Here is a 21,958-nt window from a genome sequence, read left to right as displayed (position 1 = left end):
CTAAGCAGTAAAGCTAGCCGCTTGAAATTTTGCACAAATACTTCTTATAAGTGTAGGCCGGTTGGGATTGTAAGTGAGCCAAATCGGTCCATGTTTTGATATAGCTGCCACAAAAACCGATCTTGGGTCTTGACTTCTTAAGCCTCTAGAGGGCGCAATTCTCATCCGATTTGTGCGAAATTTTGCATCAAATGTTTTTCAATAACTGTGCCAAATATAGTTTAAATCGGTATATAGCCTGATATTACTGAAATATAAACCAATCTTGGGTCTTGACTTCTTGAGCAAATAGAGGGCACAATTCGCATCCTATTTGGCTGAAATTTTGCATGAAGTTTTTTGTTATGACTTCCAACAACTGGGTCTTGACTTCTTATGCCACTAGAGGGCAAAATTTTCATCCGATTTGGCTAAAATTTTGCATGATGTTGTTTGTTATGGCTCCCAACAACTGTGCCAAATATGGTTTAAATCGGTCTATAGCCTGATATAGCTGTGATGTAAACCGATCTTGGATCTTGACTTCTTGAACCACTAGAGGACACAAATCTTATCAGATTTAGCTGAAATTTAGCATGAAGTTGTTTGTTATGACTTCCAACAACTGGATCATGACTTCTAGAACCACTAGAGGGCGCAGTTCTTATCCGATTTGCCTGAAATTTTGCATGAAATGTTTTGTTATGACTTTCAACAACTGTGCTAAGTATGGATGAAATCGGTCCATAACTAGATATAGCTGCCATATATACCAATCTTCGATCTTGGCTTCTTAAGCCAATAGAGGGCATTATTCTTATCCGATTTGGCTAAAATAATATATAAACCGATCTTGGATCTTGACTATTTGAACCGCAATTCTAAAGCCTCTAGAGGGCGCGATTCTTATCCTATATGGCTGAAAGTTCGTACTACGGTCTTCAACATACGTGTTCAATATGGTCTTATCGATATATAGCCGATTTTCTCAAAATTTGACTGTAAGAATTTTTTCTTGACTCTCGACATTATTGGTGATTTTCATAGAAATCGGTTCAGACTAAGATATAGCTCTCATATGTATGTATCACTCGATTTTCACTCCTAGACTGCAAGCGCATTTCTTGACCAATCTTCCCAAAACTTTGTACAACGCTTTCCTCGACGACTTTTACTATATCTGTAAAGTTTGCTCGAAATCGGATCAGTTTTAGATATAGCTCGCATATATATATGTTTGACCGATTTGCAGTAATAATGCAATAAAATGGTCATTTGTTAACCGATTTTCTCGAAATTTGGAAGGAAGGATTTTGTTATGACTTTCGACATTATTAGTGACTTTCATAGAAATCGGTTCAGATTAAGATATAGCTCTCATTATATATATATATCCCCAGATTTTCACTACTAGAGCCATTTTAAGTCCATTTCTTGACCAATCTTCCCAAAACTTTGTACAACGCTTCCCTCGACGACTTTAACAATATCTGTAAAGTTTGCTCGAAATCGGTTCAGATTTAGATATACCTCCTATATATATGTTCGTCCGATTTGCAGTAATAATGCTATAAAGTGGTCATTTGTTAACCAATTCTCTCAAAATTTGGCAGAAAGGATTTTCTAATGTCTTTTAATATTACTGGTGAATTTCATAGAAATCGGTTCAGATTTATATATAGCTGCCATATATGTATTTCGCCCGATTTTCACTTCTAGAACCACTACAAGCGCATTATTGACTAATATTCCCAAAATTGTGCACAACTCTTTCCTCGATGCCTACCACAATATCTAAGAAGTTTGTTCAGATTAAGATGTAGCTTCCATATATATATTCGTCAGATTTTGACTAATTTGCAGTATTGTTGTCATTTGTCAACCGTATTTATTACAGTTTGAATATACATATTTGCTCGAAATTTGATACGCATTGTTTAATAACCCATCTGAAAACATCCGCCGAGGTCCATCGAAATTAGTTCAGAATTAAATATAGCCCCCACTTTGTACCTATAGTGTTGGTGTAGGGTATTATAAAGTCAGCAATGCCCGACTTTTGCCTTTCCTCACTGGTTTCTTCTAAGTCTTTCAGTCATGTAACACTTCTCTGCAGAGAAGCGCCTTGAAAAGACTCTGCCATAACATCACAGATATGAAAGTTGTGATACTTCTCCTCGAACATCGCAATTTCGATAAAATAAAAGAAGCAACTTCTCACAGTAGTCTAATACAATTTTATTTCCTTATTGATATACTTTTCTACTTAATTTCCACTTCCTTCCTTCCTTAGACATCGTCACAGTACTCACATGCCTTCGTTTCACAATGCACAAATGACTTCATGTGACACTTTGCATTGGTTTTATGACAATTATTGCACTCCCTACTCTGCCTTTTAGCCATAAGCCTTTGCTCCTCCAGAGTACCTAACATTACAATGCTATCTCATAATATTTATTAATATTATCCAATTGGCTTTTAGCCAAACATATATTACAGTTGTTGTCCATATTAAATTTCCTGTAACAACAGTCATTGTGGTTGACGTCGACTGATGTCCTTTCTTCCTGCATGTCTATGACAATCTACATTAGATCTATTCAAAGTGCCCTTTTGTCATTCCGCCTCCCCATTTCATGTCTTGCCATAGCTACCACATGCTTGCGCTTGCATCATAGAAATGCAAAGAACTAATGGGAATACAATACACGGACTGCAATTGAAAGCTCCAAAATGTTGAAAACTATAATTTCTGTTAAAGAAATTTTGTTTAGAAATACAATTAAAATTTTTTTATAAATAAATTTTATAGAAATCTACATGCATTCATTAATTATATTTAGATTTCTTTAAATTTTTTTACCCACCACCATAGGATGGGGTTATACTAATCCAGTCATTCCGTTTGTAACACCTCGAAATATATGTCTAAGACTCCATAAGGAATATATATTCTTGATCGTCTCGACATTCTGAGACGAACTAGCCATGTCCGTCCGTCCGTCTGTCGAAATCACGATAGAAGTCGAACGAGTAAAGACTGCCGCTTAAAATTTCGCACAGAGACTTAGTGTCGATGTAGCTCATTGGGGATTGCAAATGGGCCATATCGGCTTAGATTTAGATATAGCTCCCATATAAACCGATCTCCCGATTTGATTTTTTGAGTCCCTGCGAGTCGAAATTTTTGCCAGTTATGGCTGAAATTTTGCATGTAGTGTTCTCTTATGACTTTCAACAGCTGTGTTAAGTAAGGTCTAAATCGGTCTATAACCTGATATAGCTCCCATATAAACCGATCTCCCGATCTGACTTCTTCAGCCCCCGGAAGCCTCAGTTGCTGTCCGATTTGGCTGAAATTTTGCACGGAGTGTTCTGTTAAGACTTCCAACAACTGTGTTAAGAATGGTCCAAAACGGTTTATAACCTGATGTACCTCCCATATAAACCGATCTCCCGATTTAACTTCTTGACCCCGCCTCAGTTTTTGTCCGATTTGGCTAAAATTTTGCACGGAGTATTCTGTTATGACTTCCGACAACTGTGTTAAGAACGGCCCAAAACGGTTTATAACCTGATGTAGCACCCATATAAACCGATCTCCCGATTAGACTTCTTGAGCCCCAGTAAGCCGCAATTTTTGTCCGATTTGGTTGAAATTTTGTACATGGTGTTCTGTTTTGACTTTTCACAACTGTGCCAAGTTCTGTCCAAATCGGTCTATAACCAGATATAGCTCCCATATTTTAGCAGAATCCATGGTGATGGATTCCCAAGATTCGGCCCGACCGAACTTAGCATTTTTTTACTTGTTTTTTACCCACCACCGATGGATGGGGGTATATTCATTTTGTCATTCCGTTTGCAACACATCGAAATATCCATTGCCGACCCTATAAAGTATATATATTCTTAATCAGCGTGAAAATCTAAGACGATCTAGACATGTCCCTCCGTCTGTCCGTCTGTCTGTTGAAATCACGCTACAGTCTTCAAAAATAGAGATATTGAGCTGAAACTTTGCACAGACTAATTTTTTGTCCATAAGCAGGTTAAGTTCGAAGATGGGCTATATCGGACTATATCTTGATATATCCCCCATATAGACCGATCCGCCGATTTAGGGTCTTAGCATAAAAGCCACATTTATTATCCGATTTTGCTGAAATTTGGGACAGTGAGTTATGTTAGGCCCTTTGATATCCTTCGTCAATTTGGCTCAGATCGGTTCAGATTTGGATATAGCTGCCATATAGACCGATCCTCCGATTTAGGGTCTTAGGCCCATAAAAGCCACATTTATTATCCGATTTTGGTGAAATTTGGGACAGTGAGTTATGTTAGGCCATTCAAAATCCTTCGTCAGATCGGTCCATATTTGGATATAGCAGCCATATGAACCGATCCTCCGATTTAGGGTCTTAGGTCCATAAAAGACGCATTTATTATCCGATTTTGCTGAAATTTGGAACAGTGAGTTGTGTTAGGCCCTTCGACATCCTTCGTCAATTTGGCTCAGATCGGTCCAGATTTGGATATAACTGCCATATAGACCGATCCGACGATTTATGGTCTTAGGCCCATAAAAGCCACATTTATTATCCGATTTTGCTGAAATTTGGAACAGTGAGTTGTGTTAGGCCCTTTGATATCCTTCGTCCATTTGGCTCAGATCGGTCCAGATTTGGATATAGCTGCCATATAGACCGATCCGCCGATTTAGGGTCTTAGGCCCATAAAAGCCACATTTATTATCCGATTTTGGTGAAATTTGGGACTGTGGGTTGTGTTAGGCCCTTCAAAATCCTTCGTCAGATCGGTCCATATTTGGATATAGCTGCCATATAGACCGATCCTCCGATTTAGGGTCTTAGGTTCATAAAAGGCGCATTTATTGTCCGATGTCGGCGAAATTTGGAACAGTGAGTTAAGTTAAGCCCCTTGACATACGTCTACATTATGGCGCAGATCGGTCCAGAATTGGATATAGCTGCCATATGGACCGATCTCTCGGTTTTAGGTTTTGGGACCATAAAAAGCGCATTTATTGTCCGATGTCGCCGCAATTTGGGACAGTGAGTTGTGGTAGGCCCTTCGACATACTTCTTCAATTTCACTCAGATCGGTCCAGATTTGGATATAGCTAACATATAGACCGATCTCTCGATTTAATGTTTCGGGCCCATAAAAGGCGCATCTATTGTCCGAAGTTGCCGAAATTTGGGACAGAGAATTAAGTTAAGCCCCACCACATATTTCTGCAATTTGATCAAGATTTGCATATAGCTGCCATATAGACCGATATCTCGCCTTGGCCCCAAAAAAGGCGCATTTATAATCCGGTTTAATTAAAATTTGACACTTTGACTTGTGTCAGGCTTTTCGATATCCATTTTGTTCAGATAGGTTTATTTTTAAATATAGCTGCTAAAAAGACCAATATTTTATTAAACACAATTGAACAATGACTTGCACTTATTAGTATTTTGTCCAAATCGTATCATATGTCGATATAACTGCTATGGGACATAAGGTATGCAGTTTTCACCGGATTTTGATGAAATGTGGTTTACATATATACCCGAGTTTGTGGGTATCGAAAGATCGGCCCGGCCGAACTTAACGCCTTTTTATTTGTTTTTTAATATATTTTTTTTTAGTTTAAATTAATAAAAATTTTGACAAAGTATTTCATGGTAAACCAATTTTTTATAAAATTATCTATAGTTGTAAATATTTTCCATGTTTCAATGGAAAATCTTTATGCGATTTCATTTCACCGTGAATGTTCTCCCATGACAGGTAAACGGTACTGGTTATTCTGTAAACTTTGTCCACAAGCAATTCAGCATAACCAATTTGAAAATTTCAATTAGTGTTCATGACTTCTGTCTGTAATCTCCTTGATGTGCATGTGTAGTCAGATTTAGCAATTGATTTGATTTTAAGTGAACAATCCATTTGTGATATGGCATTTAAATATAATAGTCCGTAATATTTGAGTATAATTGTTGGGGCGGAGAATATAAAGTGAAATTATTGATGAGCTTTTAAATAATTTGAAGAATAAAGAATGAATGAAAACCCCCATAATCTTCTAATAGTTTTATTGTTTGGTCTTTCGCCATATGGGAAATGGAGATTTTTGATGTTATGGCATTGGAATAATTATTGGGTTACCCAAAAAGTAATTGCGGATTTTTTAAAAGAAAGTAAATGCATTTTTTTATAAAACTTAGAATGAACTTTAATCAAATATACTTTTTTACACTTTTTTTCTAAAGCAAGCTAAAAGTAACAGCTGATAACTGACAGAAGAAAGAATGCAATTACAGAGTCACAAGCTGTGAAAAAAATTTGTCAATGACTATATGAAAAATCCGCAATTACTTTTTGGGCAACCCAATAGAACTAATTTTTATAACAATCACCATTGTATGGGCGATATACACATCTAAGGAGTGCGTTTGTAACATCTCGAAATAACGACCGATTTTTCATACAAAGTCGATGTAACTGTGGCCGGCAGTATCTTGAAAGGCATACTTGTCGTCTTATACAAACTTGCTGGCATCGGTAAAGGTCTCTGCCCTTGGTTTCTTGAGCATTTAGAGGCAGCTCCCATAAAAACTAAGCTCTCGATTTGACTTCCTATGTCGCCAGAGTGCACAATTATTACATAATTTGACTAAAATATTGCTCGTGGTGTTTAATGATTTCCAACGTTCTTGGAAAGTTCAGTCAAAATATATCCACATTTGTTATATTCAGCCCCTTCAAGTTCGTCCAAGCCGAATCTTATATACCTTCCACCATGGATCGCATTTGTCGAGTTCTATGCGCGGTATCTCTTCTAGGCAAACAAAGAATATTGGATAAGAACTGTTATGCTATTGGAGCTATATCAAGTTATAATCCGATTCGGACCATAAACGAATGCTGAACATTGTAGAGGTCATTGTGTAATATATCAGTTCATTCGGATAAGAATTGCCCCTTGTAGGAGCTGAAGAAGCAAAATCGGGAGATAAGTTTATATGGGAGCTGTATCAAGCTATTGATCGATTCTAACCATATTAGGCACGTTTGTTGAAGGTCATGAGAGAAGCCGTTGTACAAAATTTCTGCCAAATCTGATTACAATAACGCCCTCTAGAGGCTCAATAAGTCAAGATCCCAGATCGGTTTATATGACAGCTATATCAGGTTATAGACCGATTTTAACCATACTTGCCACAGTTGTTGGATATCATAGCAAAATACGTCGTTCAAAATTTCATTCCAATCGGATAAGAATTGTACCATCTAGAGGCTGAAGAAGTCAAGACCCAAGATCGGTTTATAGGGCAGCTATATCAAAACATGGACCGATATAGCCCATTTACAATCCCAACTGCTCCCAACTGGGTCTTAAAGAGAATGGAGCTTAATATTGATAGCTTTTAGGGCCCTTATCCCAAATCGGATATTTTGATGTCTTTTGCAAGAAGGGGTTTAAATGAAAGGTATGTGAGATTAAAAAACGAATTTGATATTTTCCGGGCTAAGTGTTTCGGGGGACCACCCCACTCCCAAAAAACCCTCCTAAGTCGGGCATATTTACCAACCACATCAATGTAGGGCTCACATGAAAGGTATTGGAGAGATGAGTATGAAATTGGTACCCACTTTCGGGACCAATTATCTGGGGTCTACTTACTTACTTAGCTTTGACAGAATATTTGCTCCACCAGCCGAACATAGAATAGCGTTCCAAGTGCCTCGATCTTCTGAGCTCATTCTAAAATCTCTGACACCAAGTTTCGAGTTGTCTCCTACCACTTGATCTTTCCATCGGGCTTTTGGTCCTCCCTGTTTTCGTGTACCACCGTGTTTGCCTTCAAAAGGCTTCTTTGCTGGAGCTTTTTCATCCATTCTGACAACATGACCTAGCCAACGCAGCCGTTGCATTTCGAAGCGTGTAACCACGCTATCGTCTTCATACTGCTCATGGTTCATACGTCGCCTATATTCTCCATTAACACAAACTGGTCCATATATGTTGCGAAGAATCTTTCTCTCAAATACTCCAAGCACTGCCTCATCTGCTTTCACAAGTACCCATGCTTCAGAACCATATACAGCACGGGTAGTATCAGTGTCTTGTATAGTGTAATCTTGGTCTGTCGAAAGGTGGCCTTGTTTCTAAACTGCTTACTTAGTCCAAAGTAGCATTCGTTTCGGTTACGGCGGTGCTGAGGTAGATAAAGTTACTGTCTGTCTCAAAGTTGTGGTTCCCAACATTCTCCATTTTCTTATCTGCTCTGTTGTGCAAGACTTTTTGGGAGTTGCAACCATCCATTTCGACTTATCTCCATTTACTGCCAGACCCATTTTCACTGACTCTCTTTCGATTCTTTCAAAGGCTGCAGTTAGTACTTCCGGTGACCGACCTATGATATCGATGTCGTCGGCATAAGCGAGTAGCATGTGTTCTCTTGTGATTAGTGTGCCTTAGCAATTCACATCTGCATCTCGTATAATCTTCTCCAAAAGGATATTAAAGAGATCACACGATAGTCTGTCTCCTCGTTTGGTATCAAATGGTTCGGAGAGATTCTTTCCTATTCTTACTGAGCAACTCATATCAGCAAGTGTCAACCTGCAGAGTCTTATTAATTTTGCAGGTATACCAAACTCAGACATGGCTTGAAATACACCTTTGAACGTAAAGGAGTATCGAAGGCGGCTTTGTAGTCAACAAAGAGATGGTAGGTGTTAATTTGTCCTTCTCGGGTCTTTTCCAGGATTTGGCGCAGTGGGAATATCTGGTCTAGGGTGGATTTGCCTGGTCTAAAGCCGCATTAGCATGGCCCAATTATCTCATTGTCCTCAGGTTTTATTCTTTCACACAGTACACTCGGGAGTATCTTGCATACGATGGGAAGAAGACTTATTCCTCTGTACTTGGCACATTCCGTCTTGTCTCCTTTCTTGTGTACGGGACATAGTATGCTGATGTTCCACTCATCGGGTATGTGTTCTTCTAGCCAGATTGCGCAGATAAGCTGATGCATACGCCTTATCAGCATGTCGCCTCCAGTCTTAAATAGTTCAGCGGGTAACCCGTCGGCTCCTGCTGCCTTGTTGTACTTCAGTCGGGTCACTGCTACTTGGACCTTATTCTGACTAGGAAGTAAACATTCTATACCATCTCAGGGATTGGTTTTGCGGTATCCTCTTTGCCGCCAACGTCGGACACTAGCAGTTGGCAGTAAATTGTACTGGGGTCTACCCTTTCCCAAAACACCCCGCAAACAGCAATTATTTACTGACAATAGCTATATGGGGCTCAAATAAAGGTATTTGGGAGTCGAATACGAATCTGATATCCAAATGTGCGACCATGTATTTGGGGCACCGGCCCATTATCAAAACGACCACCAAAGAGTACAAATTTTGGGGGGACGCCTCATCGTTTAAATTTTCCTTAAACCAATGACAATATGGGGTTTAAATAAACGGTATTTGAGAGATGAGCACGGTGTTTGATATATTTGCTCATAACCATTCCACTAAGGAACAGGAGCGAACTTCTCACTTATCAATGAGTGCAGTCCGATTCAAGCTTTAAGCTCAATGCCGAGTCCGAACGGCATATCCGCTGAAAATTTTTTCAGATGGTCTCGCCAGGATTCGAACCCAGGCGTTTAGCGTCATTGGCGGACATGCTAACCTCTGCGCTACGGTGGGGGACCACCTCACCTCCGAAAACACCCCTAAATCAGACGTCATGAGAATATAGGGCTGAAATAAAATCTTTTAAGAATGGAGTACATCTGATATCCAAACTTAAATGACATTAAATCCTCCGAGCGAATTCTTAGTCCAATAAAGATCATTTGGGTTTCAGATAAAGGCACTTATCTTGTTATACTGTTAGTCAAGCGATATGCTTATACTCTTTTCGTAGCATGGTATTTCACTAGAAGCTCTTTAATTGTCGAAAATAAATGTTCAATGGATAATTTTGTCCCATATAAAGTTAAAGAAGGCACAGGGGAGCGGGCCCGGTTCAGCTAGTTTTGTATGAAATGGCTTTAATATTTGTTTTTATTTTGCCAAATGGAATGTTGAAAATTAAATTAATTATAATTTTTTTTTATAATTATAATAGCTTTAATGGTTTCTATTTCAAAACATTATCAAGTTTCATAAAAATTCCATAACTACAATAGAAGTCATAGCCCATACATACACCAATAATGGGTTCTACTGGCGAAATTTTCTTTTGCTTCTACACCCTTCTAGCATTAAACGAGGCTGCAGTACGTCTTACAAATTTCAAATGCAAATCATTGGATACAAGTTTTGCTACATTTGAGCAATGTCAATTGAAGGTTATCAAGCGCGGAGTTATTGGGCTGAATGTGCATGTCGCCCTGCTACAACTCCCGGTTACCAATGTATCGGTAAGTCGTCTTAGGGGTAAAATACCCATATTATATTGGGTAGCCCAAAAAGTAATAGCGAATTTTTCATATAGTCGGCGTTGACAAATTTTTTTCACAGCTTGCTCTTTGTACTGCTTCCTCCCCAGTTCCGAAGCGGTCAATATTTTTATACGAAAAAGCACGTTGGGCTGAGCTCAATGGATTATTTCAGCATCTTAATTGGAAGCTATGTTTTCTAGATGACGATATAAATGCTACTGCTGAAATGATTGAGAAGATAATTTAAAATGGAATGAGGACATTTATTCCAGTTAAGACTATAACGGCTAAATCAGACGACAAAAGTTGGTTAAACCAGATATGCAGAGATGTTGTCAGATCGAAAGAGGTGGAATTCAGGAACTGGCGTTTGGATAAAAATGCCAATACTGAACTGCTGCGCGAAAAGAGCAAAGGTTAGTTCTTCATCTAATCCAACTCCCATTAAGGATGATCAAACGTTCACTGACCCGATTGCTAAGGCTAACCTGTTGGCTGATATATTTGCAGGGAACTCTTTACTGCTGGATAGCAATCAACCACTCCCCTCAATCCAAAATGTATCTGGCTTCATGCCCCAGATATTTTTTCGAACTCATGGATTTAAAAGCGTTCTTGAGAATCTAGACGTAAATAAATCCCCGGGCCCGAATGGCATATCAACACTTGTCTTACGCAAGTGTTCTTCGACGCTCGCTCGTCCATTACGCAACCATTTCAACCTTGGCTACCGTGCGGGAGTCTTCCCGGCGCGTTGGAAGGTTGCGAACGTTCAGCCAATGCCCAAGAAGGGTGAGGCAAACAACCCTGAGAACTATCGGCCAATTGCAATATGCTCCGCTATGTCCAAGGTCATGGAGAGCATGGTTAATCACCATCTTGTGAGGTATTTAGAGTCTAATAACCTTCTTAGCGACCAACAGTATGGGTTCCGCAGAAATCGCTCTACAGGCGATCTCATGGCACTTCTGTCGGAACGTTAGAGTAGCTCAATCCACCAGTCTGGTGAGAGTAAGATTTTGGCTCTGGATATCTCTAAGGCATTTGATAGGGTCTGGCAAGGTGCACTACTATCAAAGCTTGTCGCATTTGGTGTCGGTAATGGCTTCGTTCGATTTATTTCAAGCTTTCTCAGAGATCGCTCTATTCGAGTCGTTTTAGATGGGTTCTCATCCAATGAGCATAAATTGAACGCAGGTTCTTTCACCTTCTCTTTTTCTTATTTTCATCAACGATCTGTTGGGTCAGACATCGAATCCGATCTACTCATTTGCGGATGAGTGTAACCTCTGTCATTCGTACTCATTCGACCATAGGTCGAGTTTTCGAGAGATTGAGGACAAGAGTTGGGTTATGGACGATATACTCTGCCAGGATTTGCTGGCCGTTTCTGAGTGGGGTCGAATGAATCGAGTAGAATTTAATGCACGGAAGACTCATTGCTGCTTGTTGTCACACAAACGATTCGCTGACCCATTACGATCATCTTTGTCTATCAACGGTGTAGATGTTGAGCAATCAGAAGTTCTTGATGTTCTGGGCATGAAAATACAAAGTGATGTCCGTTGGGCTAAACATGACGCTGAAGTGTCGAAAGAAACATTCAAGTGTTTAGGCTACCTTAAACGGTGTAAGAATTACTTCACTACGTCTGATCTTCTTAACATCCACACCACTTTCATAAGGCCGAAAAGGGAGTACAACTCACATGTATGGGCTGGAGCTTCAAAATCATCCCTGGAGCTACTGGACAGTGAATAGAGGAGAGCGATGGCGTTGATTGGGGACAGTGGGGTATTCAACTCTATTGCCTCCCTTCATCATCGTTGCAATGTGGGTTGTTTGGCGCTGTTCTTTTGGTACTTCCATGGTGTGTGTTCGTCTGATATTCGTCTTCTTATTCCTGATGTAAGGATGTATGTCAGGGATACTAGACACTCCAGGAACTCACACCCGTTTGTAATTGATTGGCCAGCGGACCGCACAATGCATTATAGAGAGAATTCTTAATTCGCACGAACCGTTCGTATGTGGAATCGACTTACGGCTAATCTTTTTCCCAACCACTTTGACTTCCAAGGATTTAAGACAAATGTCAATAAGCACTACATCCTTTTCCCCTTACCAATTCCTAATTTCCTCTCGCTAATGCCATACACTGCATAGGGGACATCCCCTGCGTGTTGACTGACAGAAAAAAATTCGGGAGATCGTTTTATATTGGAGGTATATCAGGTTATAAAGCGATTTAGACCGTACTTGACACAGTTGTTGGAAGTCATGACGGAGAACTACATGCAAAATTTCAGACAAGTCAGACAAAAATTACAGCTTGTAAGGGCTCTAGAAGTAAAATCGGGAGATCGGTTTACAGGAGAGCAATATCTGGTTATAGACCGATTCGGACCGTACTTGGCACATAACGGAACACTACATGCAAAATTTCAGCTTATTCTGACGAAAAAAGCGGCTTCCAGGTGCTCAAGAATTCAAATCGTGAAATCGGTTTATAGGGCAGATACATCTAAGTCAGAATCGATATGGTCCATTTGTAATCCCCAATGACCCACATTGATATTAAGTATCTGTGCAAAATTTCAAGCGACTAGCTTTACGCGTTCGACCTCTAACGTGATTTCGACGGACAGATGGACGGACAAACATAGCTAGACAGACTCAGAACGACTAGACGCACGCCGTTTGGACTCGGCGATAAAAAGGAGGCCCCTTATCATTGAGCTTAAATTTGAATCGGACTGCACCCATTGATATGTGAGAAGTTTGCCTCTGTTCCTTAGAGGAGGACAAGGTGCTACAACAACAATCGTTCTCGCTATTTTAGTGACGCCTTATCATTGAGTTTAAACTTGAATCGGACAGCAATCATTGATATGTGAAAAGTTTGCTGCTATTCCTTAATGGAATATTCATGCGCAAACTTGTACTTGCCATGTATTTTATGGTGTCATGGCATTTTTGTCTGCATTGCAATTACCAAATAACGTGGCATTTCCTAGTGCCACAGGAATTTAATCCAATTTTCCTCAATTGAAATTTTTTTAAATATTTATCATTTTTTTTTAAATGAATATTTACATTAAATTAGTATACAAAGTTCAAAAGACTACATCTAGAGGCATATGTATGTCTAAACTTTAAAAAATAAATTGACATCGGCCTTCCAGTCATTGTAGGCAGCCACCATTATTTTGAACATATAATCGCCCGTTTGCAAGGGCAGATAATTAAAAAGTTTCGGATCCAATACCAGGTTTCTGGCAATCAAATCATGCTGTAAGACATAAAAGAAGTTAACCAATAATAAAATAATTTTCCATAAACTCACATCGAAGGGACAACTGTGATTGATGTTGGTGTTGCGCAATAAAAATTCTGCCAAAATTTTAAACAAGGGTTGCCTATCACGATTTTTGGTGAATTTACAAAAATCCGTAGAAACATTCACCATAAATGGTACATAGCCATTGGATTTCTTATAAATTGAAAAGTTGACCTAACAGTAGCAGAAAGTTTCATAAAAATTTATTGAAGATCTATGTGAAGTGAACTTTTACCGAAACATTGTTGACCGGTGCCTTATGCAAGTGGCAGGTCATATTGAGGCCCACCACATTGCGCCGTATCATTTTCAAAGAACACTCACTGAACGTAGAAAATTCCAGATCCAAAGAGTTGCATTTGAAATTTGTAAATCGCACAGATTTAGCTATGACCACCATGAATATTAGGAAGTTTATTGAAAGAAAGAGCTGCGGCGCAGTTTGCCACATTTTTGAGCTGAGTTTCACACTACTTTGCACACTTTTCATTTGTTGTTATAGTATATTGAAATTTTTCTCTTAAGCGTTTTTTCGATAACATCTCTGAAAGCGTTTTAAATGTTTATTGAATTGTAATTCAAGCATGTCATGACAGCTATTTGCATTAAAGAACTTAAAATATTAATTCGACCAGTATCCATTATGCGATATAGTGCTCATAATGTAGTGACTATTTTTAGACAACACCATGTGAAGAAAGAAATGAATGCGTCATTTGCAATATGTTAAAAAATTGTGGTACTATTCTGAAGAACTCAGTGATTACCAGATTTTATAGGAGTTATCAATATCGGTCTTTTGTAGAGCTGGTAAGATATCAATACTATCGCCATTTTATTTTTTGCCTGAATATCGATTGAAATTTTTCTCTCGATACTATCGTCAAAGTTGAATTTTTTGCAAAATTTAACAAAAACAAGTAAAAAAGCGTTAAGTTCAGCCGGACCGAACTTCAGATACCCACCACTTGGGGTATATCACCTCTCGACATAATCCGATGGAAAATGCATAATTTATGGCCCCATAGCAACTTTATCGAAAAGTGGTTCGATTTGGACCAACTTCGGCACGGTCTAATAAGTACAAGTCATTGTTCAATTTTGTACAACAAAACATAGGTCTTTTTGGTAAAAAAATGCAAATTTTGCCCAAGAACATTCCACTAAGGAAATTTGTCACATATCAAAGTGTGCAGTCCGATTCAAGTTAAAGATCAATGATAAGGGGCCTCCTTTTTATAGCCGAGTCCGAACGACGTGCCGCAGTGCGACACCTCTTCGGAGAGAAGTTTTACATGGGATAGTACCTCACTTTGATCCTGTTGCTGTTGGTGGGATAACTTCTTGCGTTCATATTCAGCTACAAGTTTGCTGATTTCTTCAGGTTGTTGTTCCATGCAATCGTAAATGATGTCGCCCACTTTAAGCAGGGAAGATTTTTGGAGCAATTGCTCGAAATCAAAATCAGAAAACCCCAAAAGGGGTAACAATGGTCTTTAATTTTTCATGCAAGGGAGGGGAGATACATACCAGTCGTTTTTATGGCATCGGCTACGACCACTATAAACAGGGTATGAGATTCCAAGGCTGTAAAATAGTCTTCTATGGACCGGAACGAGCTTACTCACCTATAGGACATGTGGTTACAGCAACAACATCAAGGCGGGGTTATATCTCCGAGACTGTTTAACCTCTACCTATGCTTTATTCCATTCCCTATGCAGACGATAGTATGATCATGGTATGAGGCCCAGCACCCATAGGTGACATCTGCGATAGGTTAGGTTTAAGTGGCAGTCTACTATCAAAAGAAGGCAGATGGCTTCTAGTTCCTACCATTACACCATTCAGATTGCTTTTAAAAATCCAACAACTTGCGAATGTTCACATTTGCTAAATTAGACAGGTTCTCAAAGAAATGAGAACCTAAAGTGGAACTCCTCCTGACTGCTAGTGCGGGACACACACACAGAAGGTGTTGCATTGTCTCTTCTTCTTCGATGTCCACACAACTTCCGCAAAAGTCGTTGTTGGCAACCTTCAGTCTGTTAGCATGTTTTCCGATAAGGCAGATACCTGCCATGACGGACACACTGACTGAGACATCTGTTCTAGCCAGTAACTGCAAAGCGGTAGACCTCTTCATGTCTAGATTAGGCCCCATAGTTCTGGAATACTCACTGCCCCCTTTTTTGTGACCTCCTGTCATTCGTTGTCCTTCGGGCCTGGTCCTGAAAACTTAGCTTACATTCTTACCCACAGATTCCCCTTTTCCCTGGAATGTGTAAGGTAGTTCCTAGTCTCGCAAGCTCCTCCGCTTTATAATTCCCTAGGATATCTCTGTGGGCCGGCACACAGAACAGTTGCATTTTGAACTGTTCAGCCATCCCGTCAAAAAATCTGCGACAGTCGAGGGCGGCTTTTGTGTTCAGAAATACGTTATCCAGGCTGTCTGAGAAGATATTTATGCCAATCGTCGTTATGACATTATATCTTAGCCCTTCCACCACTTCCTAAATTACAAGGATATCCGCTTGATACACACTACAGAGGTCGGGTAACCTTCTCAATATGGCCAGTTCTAGAACTTTAGAGTACACCCCGATAGGTTAAATGTCTACCTAAACGAAATTGCCTCTTATTTCGCTACAAGAGATTTGATGATAACTTTTACCAAAACGGATATGATAACATCGGCGCTACGGTGGCCTCCTTGGTCTTTTTGGTAGCTACATCCAAATATAGACCGATCTAAACCCTATTCGATACGGATATCGAAAACCCTAACATAAGTAACTGCCTCAAATTTCAGCGAAATCGGATTATAAATGCGCCTTTTATGGGGCTAAGACTTTAAATCGAGAGATCGGCCTATATGGCAGCTATATCGAAATCTGAAGCGTTCTAGGCCAAATTGTGGAAAGATATCGAAGGACCTAATACAACACACTATACCAAATTTCGGCGACATCGGACAATAAATACGCCTTTATGGGCCCAAAACCTTAAATCTAGAGATCGGTCTATATGGCAGCTATATCCACATCTGGACCGATCTGAGCCAAATTGAAGAGGGATGTCGAGTGTCCTAACACAACTCACTGTCTCAAATTTTGCAAAATCGGATAATAAATTTGGCTTTTATGGTCCTATGACCTTAAATCGGCGGATCGGTCTATATGGGGGCTATATCAAGATATAGTCCGAAATAGCCCATATGTGCAAAGCCAATCTGTGCAAAGTTTCTGCTCGATATCTCTATTTTTAAAGACTGTAGCGTGATTTCTACAGACTGACGTACAGACATGGCTAGATCGTCTCAGATTTTTACGACGAATATGAATATACCCCCATCTTTCGATGGTGTGTATACAAATTATCCGTTTTTTCAAAGAAGTAGGGGTCTAACTGACTGAGGTTAAATCCCCTATATACGGTTTTTTCCATTAGCATAAACGCCACTTTATTGTCATTCATGTGGAACAAAAAACAGATATATTTAGCCCAACAAAATTAAAAGTAAAATTTAGATTGATTTTAGTTATTCCATTCTCCATTATCAAATGCATTACGTCGGAATATTTTTGCTGCTCTCCTCAATGGCAATCGCTGCAATGGGTGGACCTCGATTTACAAATCTTCAATGCAAATCATTGGACAAGGAATTTTGCACTATGGCGGAGTGTAATCTCAAAATGATACGAAGGGGTATAGTGGGGCTAAATGTAACAATGAAGCTACACAAAATGCCAGTAACAGATGTGTCTGTGAGTTAAAAAAAAAATACATTTTTAGCTAACTGTAATTTCCTTCCCCATTACATAGATCAATTTGGCCCTTTTAAAGAAATCCAATGGCTATATACCTTTTATGGTTAACATAACCGCAGATCTGTGCAAGTTTTTCAAGAATCGCCAAAAGCAACCTTTGCTGCAGCTGCTGGCCGATTATTTGCTGCGGGACTCCAATATAAATCACACCTGCCCATATAGCGTAAGAAAATGGCTTAAGCATTATGGTTGAGCTCTAATTAGTTAACCATCTTTCAGCATGATATAATTGTCTCTAATTTGGTTTTGGATGAGGGTTTGTTTGGATTCTTACCATTGCAAAGCGGTGATTATATGTTTAAATTGCTGGTAGGGTCTCAGAAAATTTGGAGGACCGAGTTTAAGGTATTTTTCCAAAACTAAAACAAAAGCTCGTCAGGCAACTCATGAAGCGCCTTGCTACACAAAATGTCCAAAATTGCAATCTTATATCCCTAAAGCTTTCAAAAATAATAAAATTTAAGTTTGGAGCATAAGAAGGTATGCCTGAATTTTGCAAATTTCCTTACAAATCATTCAACATGCTGTTTACATGTCGTTAACTTTGCCTTGAACATAGTTATAGCGCCTAAGCATTACGCTATTTTCTATCTTTCGTTGCCTTCCAACTATCCACCCATCTTTTCCGATCTTTAATTTACCTAAATTTCCCCCAATCATTTGCCTTCAGGTAGATATATCATATCTGTAAAAATCTCCTTCCTTTTACTTCACTACGTTGAAATTTTGTCCTCATTCATATCGGTTTAACAAGACGCAAAATGTGATCCAATGCAAAATATCGTTTGTTCAATGTGCCACTTAAACCACAAAACATTATGAAATTCCTTTCAAAACCCCACTTTCACATGCGGTGACATTCGAAATGTCCAAAATGTCATATAATGCCATAGTTCAGCGTTTGAGCAGAGACGTCATCGGATCAGCAATGACAAGCAAGGCAATGAAGTCAGTGAATGATGAGCAGCAATAGCAACCAAGAGAAAATTGGGACACAAATTATTCAACACGCTTTTTACAAATGGCTTTTAGCCGATACAGTGACTGCAATATGGACGTTGTGAAAGAGGCGGGGGGCCTAAAAATGCTTCGAACTTCAAACTTTGTTTTATGAAAAATGGCGAGAAAACTACTTTTATAATTAACAACCTCACATTTCCATCGGAAAAGGAAGCTAAAACACTGTTCTTTGGAAAAGTGGACTAAAATAACTTCTTTCTTAAGAAAAGAAAGACCAACAGTGGTCTTTATAAAACCAAAAGTGGTCTTTATAAGACCAACAATGGTCTTTATAAGACCAATAGTGGTCTTTATAAGACCAACAGTGGTCTTTAAAAGACCAACAGTGGTCTGTATAAGACCAACAGTGATCTGTATAAGACCAACAGTGGTCTGCATAAGACCAACTGTGGTCTTTATAAGACCAACTGTGGTCTTTATAAGACCAACAGTGGTCTTTATAAGACCAACAGTGGCCTTTATAAGACCACAAGTGGCCTTTATGAGACACCCAGTGGTCTTTATAAAACCAACAGCGGTCTTTATAAGACCAACAGTGGTCTCTATAAGACCACCAGTGTTCTTTATAAGACCAACAGTGGTCTTTATAAGAACAACAGCAGTCTTTATAACACCTACAGCGGGAAAGCGTTTTTCTAAGAAATTACAAAAAAGAGTACTTAAAATACCTCTTTTCTTAGAGAAAGGGTACTAAAACTTTCGTTTTCTTAATGAAAGGGTACTAAAATTACCCTTTTCTTAGGAAAAGGGTCTCAAACAAACCTCTTCGCAGGGAAAGAGTACGAAAACTATACGCATTCCTTAGGGAAAGGGTACAAAAAAAGGTTAAAACATGTTATGGTTCTATTCGGACTATTCTTTAACTGAATGTTGGAGACCATACTTGAAGTCATTGTGTAAAATTTCAGTAATTCGAGTATAAAGGCTGAAGAAGTCAAGATCCCAGATCGGTTTATATGACGGCTATATCAGGTTATGGACCGATTTGAGCCATACTTGGCACAGTTGTTGGATATCATAACAAGATACTTCGTGCAAAATTTCATTCCAATCGGACAAGAATTACGCCCTCTAGAGCCTCAAGAAGTCAAGACCCAAGATCCCAAGATCGGTTTATATGGCAGCTATATCAAAACATGGACCGATGTGGCCCGTCGAAAGTTAGCGTGCTTTCGACGTACAGACGGACGGACATGGCAAGATCGACCTAAAATATCACGACGATCAAGAATATATATACTTTATTTCGAGTAGTTACAAACAGAATTACGAAATTAGTATACCCCCATCATATGGTGGAGGGTATAAAAACCACCCTTTCTTTAGGACATCAGGACCAATACTACCCTTTCCTATGAAACTGGAAATTAAAACTGCCATTTCCTAAGAAACAGGGTAATAAAACTACCTTTTCCTAAGAAACAGGGAACTAAAACTTCTTTTTCCTAAAAAACCGGGTACTAAAACTACCCTTTCCTAAGAAACAGGGTACTTAAACTACCCTTTCCTAAAAAACAATGCACTAAAACAATTCTTTCCGAAAAAGGAACTAAAACAACCCTTTCCCTAGGAAACAGGAACTAAAAATACCCTTTCACTAGGGAAAGGAACTAAAACTACCCTTTCCCTAAGAAACAGGAACTAAAGCTAACCTATCCCTAGGAAAAAGGAACTAAATGTAACGTTTCCCTAGAGAAACGGAATAACAACTACCCTTTCCCTAGGGAAACGGAACTATAACTACCGTTTCCTTAGGGAAAAAGGAACTAAAACTGCCCTTTCACCAGGGAAAAGGAACTAAAACTAAATTTTCCCTAGGGAAAAGGAACTAAAACTACCCTTTCACTAGGGAAAAGGAACTTAAACTACCCTTTCCCTAGGAAAAAGGAACTAAAATTACTAAAATTAACTTTGCCTTAAGGAGAGGGTACTAAAACTACCCTTTCCTTAAGGAAGGGTACTAAAGCCACCTTTTCTTTAGGTAAAGGGTACTAAAATTAAACTTTCTATAGGGAAAGGGTACTGAAACTACCCTTGCCTTAACGAAAAGGCACTACAACTATTCATTCCTCAGTGAAAGGTGAATAAACTTACACTTTCCTTAGGGAAAGAGTATTAAAAGTAACCTTTCCTTAGGGTGCTAAAATTACCCTTTCCTCAGGGAACGGTAATAAAATTACCATTTTGTTAGGGAAAGTGTGCTAAAACTACCCTTGTCTCAGGGAACGGGTACTAAAACTACTCTTTTGTCAGCAAAAAGGGTACTGAAACTACCATTTCCTTCGAGAAAGGGTACTAAATCAACCGTAAGGAAAGGGCACTAAGACAACACTTTTCTCAGGGTACTAAAACTACAGTTTTCTTAGGGAAAGGGTACTAAAACTACACTTGCTTTTGGGAAAGGGTACTAATACTACACTTTCCTTACGGAAATGGTACTAAAAAGGGAATTTGTACTAGGAAAAGGGAATTTAAACTACTCTTCTTCAGGAAAGGGTATCAAAACTACTCTTTTGTTCGGGAAGGGGTATTAAAACTACCCTTTCCCTTAGGAAAGGGCAATATAACTACCACTTCCCTAGGGCAAGAGTACTAAAACTACCCTTTGCTTAGGGAAAGTGCACTAAAACAACTTTTTTCAGGGAAAAGGTACTAAACTTCCTTTTAGTACCCATTCTTATGTTAGGGAAAAGGTACTAAACTTTCTTTTAGTACCCATTCTTATGTTAGGGAAAGGGTACTAAAACTACACTTTTCTCAGAAAATTAGTACCAAAATTACACTTTCCTTACGGAAAGGGTACTAAAACTACCCTTTTCTCAGGGAAAAGGTAAAGAATCTACACTATTCTTAGGGAAAGGGTTCTTTTCTTTGGGAATTGGTACTTAAACTACCCTTTCTCTAGGGAAAGTGTATTAAAACTAACCTTTCCTTAGGGTAAGTGTACTAAAACGACCCTTTCCTTTGAGAAAGTGCACAAAAGCTACCCTTTCCTCAGGGAAAAGATACTTAAACTACACTTTCCTCAGCGAAAGGGTACTAAGACTACTCTCTTTCAAGCGAAGGGATACTGAAACTACCCTTTCCCAAGGGATGGGGTACTAAAACTACCCCTTCCGTAGGGAAACTACGCTTTCCTTAGGGAAAGGTTACCAAAACTACCTTATCCTTAAGAAAAAGTTACTCTAACTACCCTTTTCACAGGGAAAGGGTACTAAAATTAAACTTTCCCAGGAAAAGGGTACTAAAATTACACTTTCCTTACGGAAAGGGTACCAAAAGGGAAAGGTTATTCTAACTACACTTTCCTTAGG

The sequence above is a fragment of the Stomoxys calcitrans genome, chromosome 3 (assembly GCF_963082655.1).
Source record: "Stomoxys calcitrans chromosome 3, idStoCalc2.1, whole genome shotgun sequence".
Taxonomy (NCBI): Eukaryota; Metazoa; Arthropoda; class Insecta; order Diptera; family Muscidae; genus Stomoxys; species Stomoxys calcitrans.
This window is presented reverse-complemented; position numbering follows the sequence as displayed.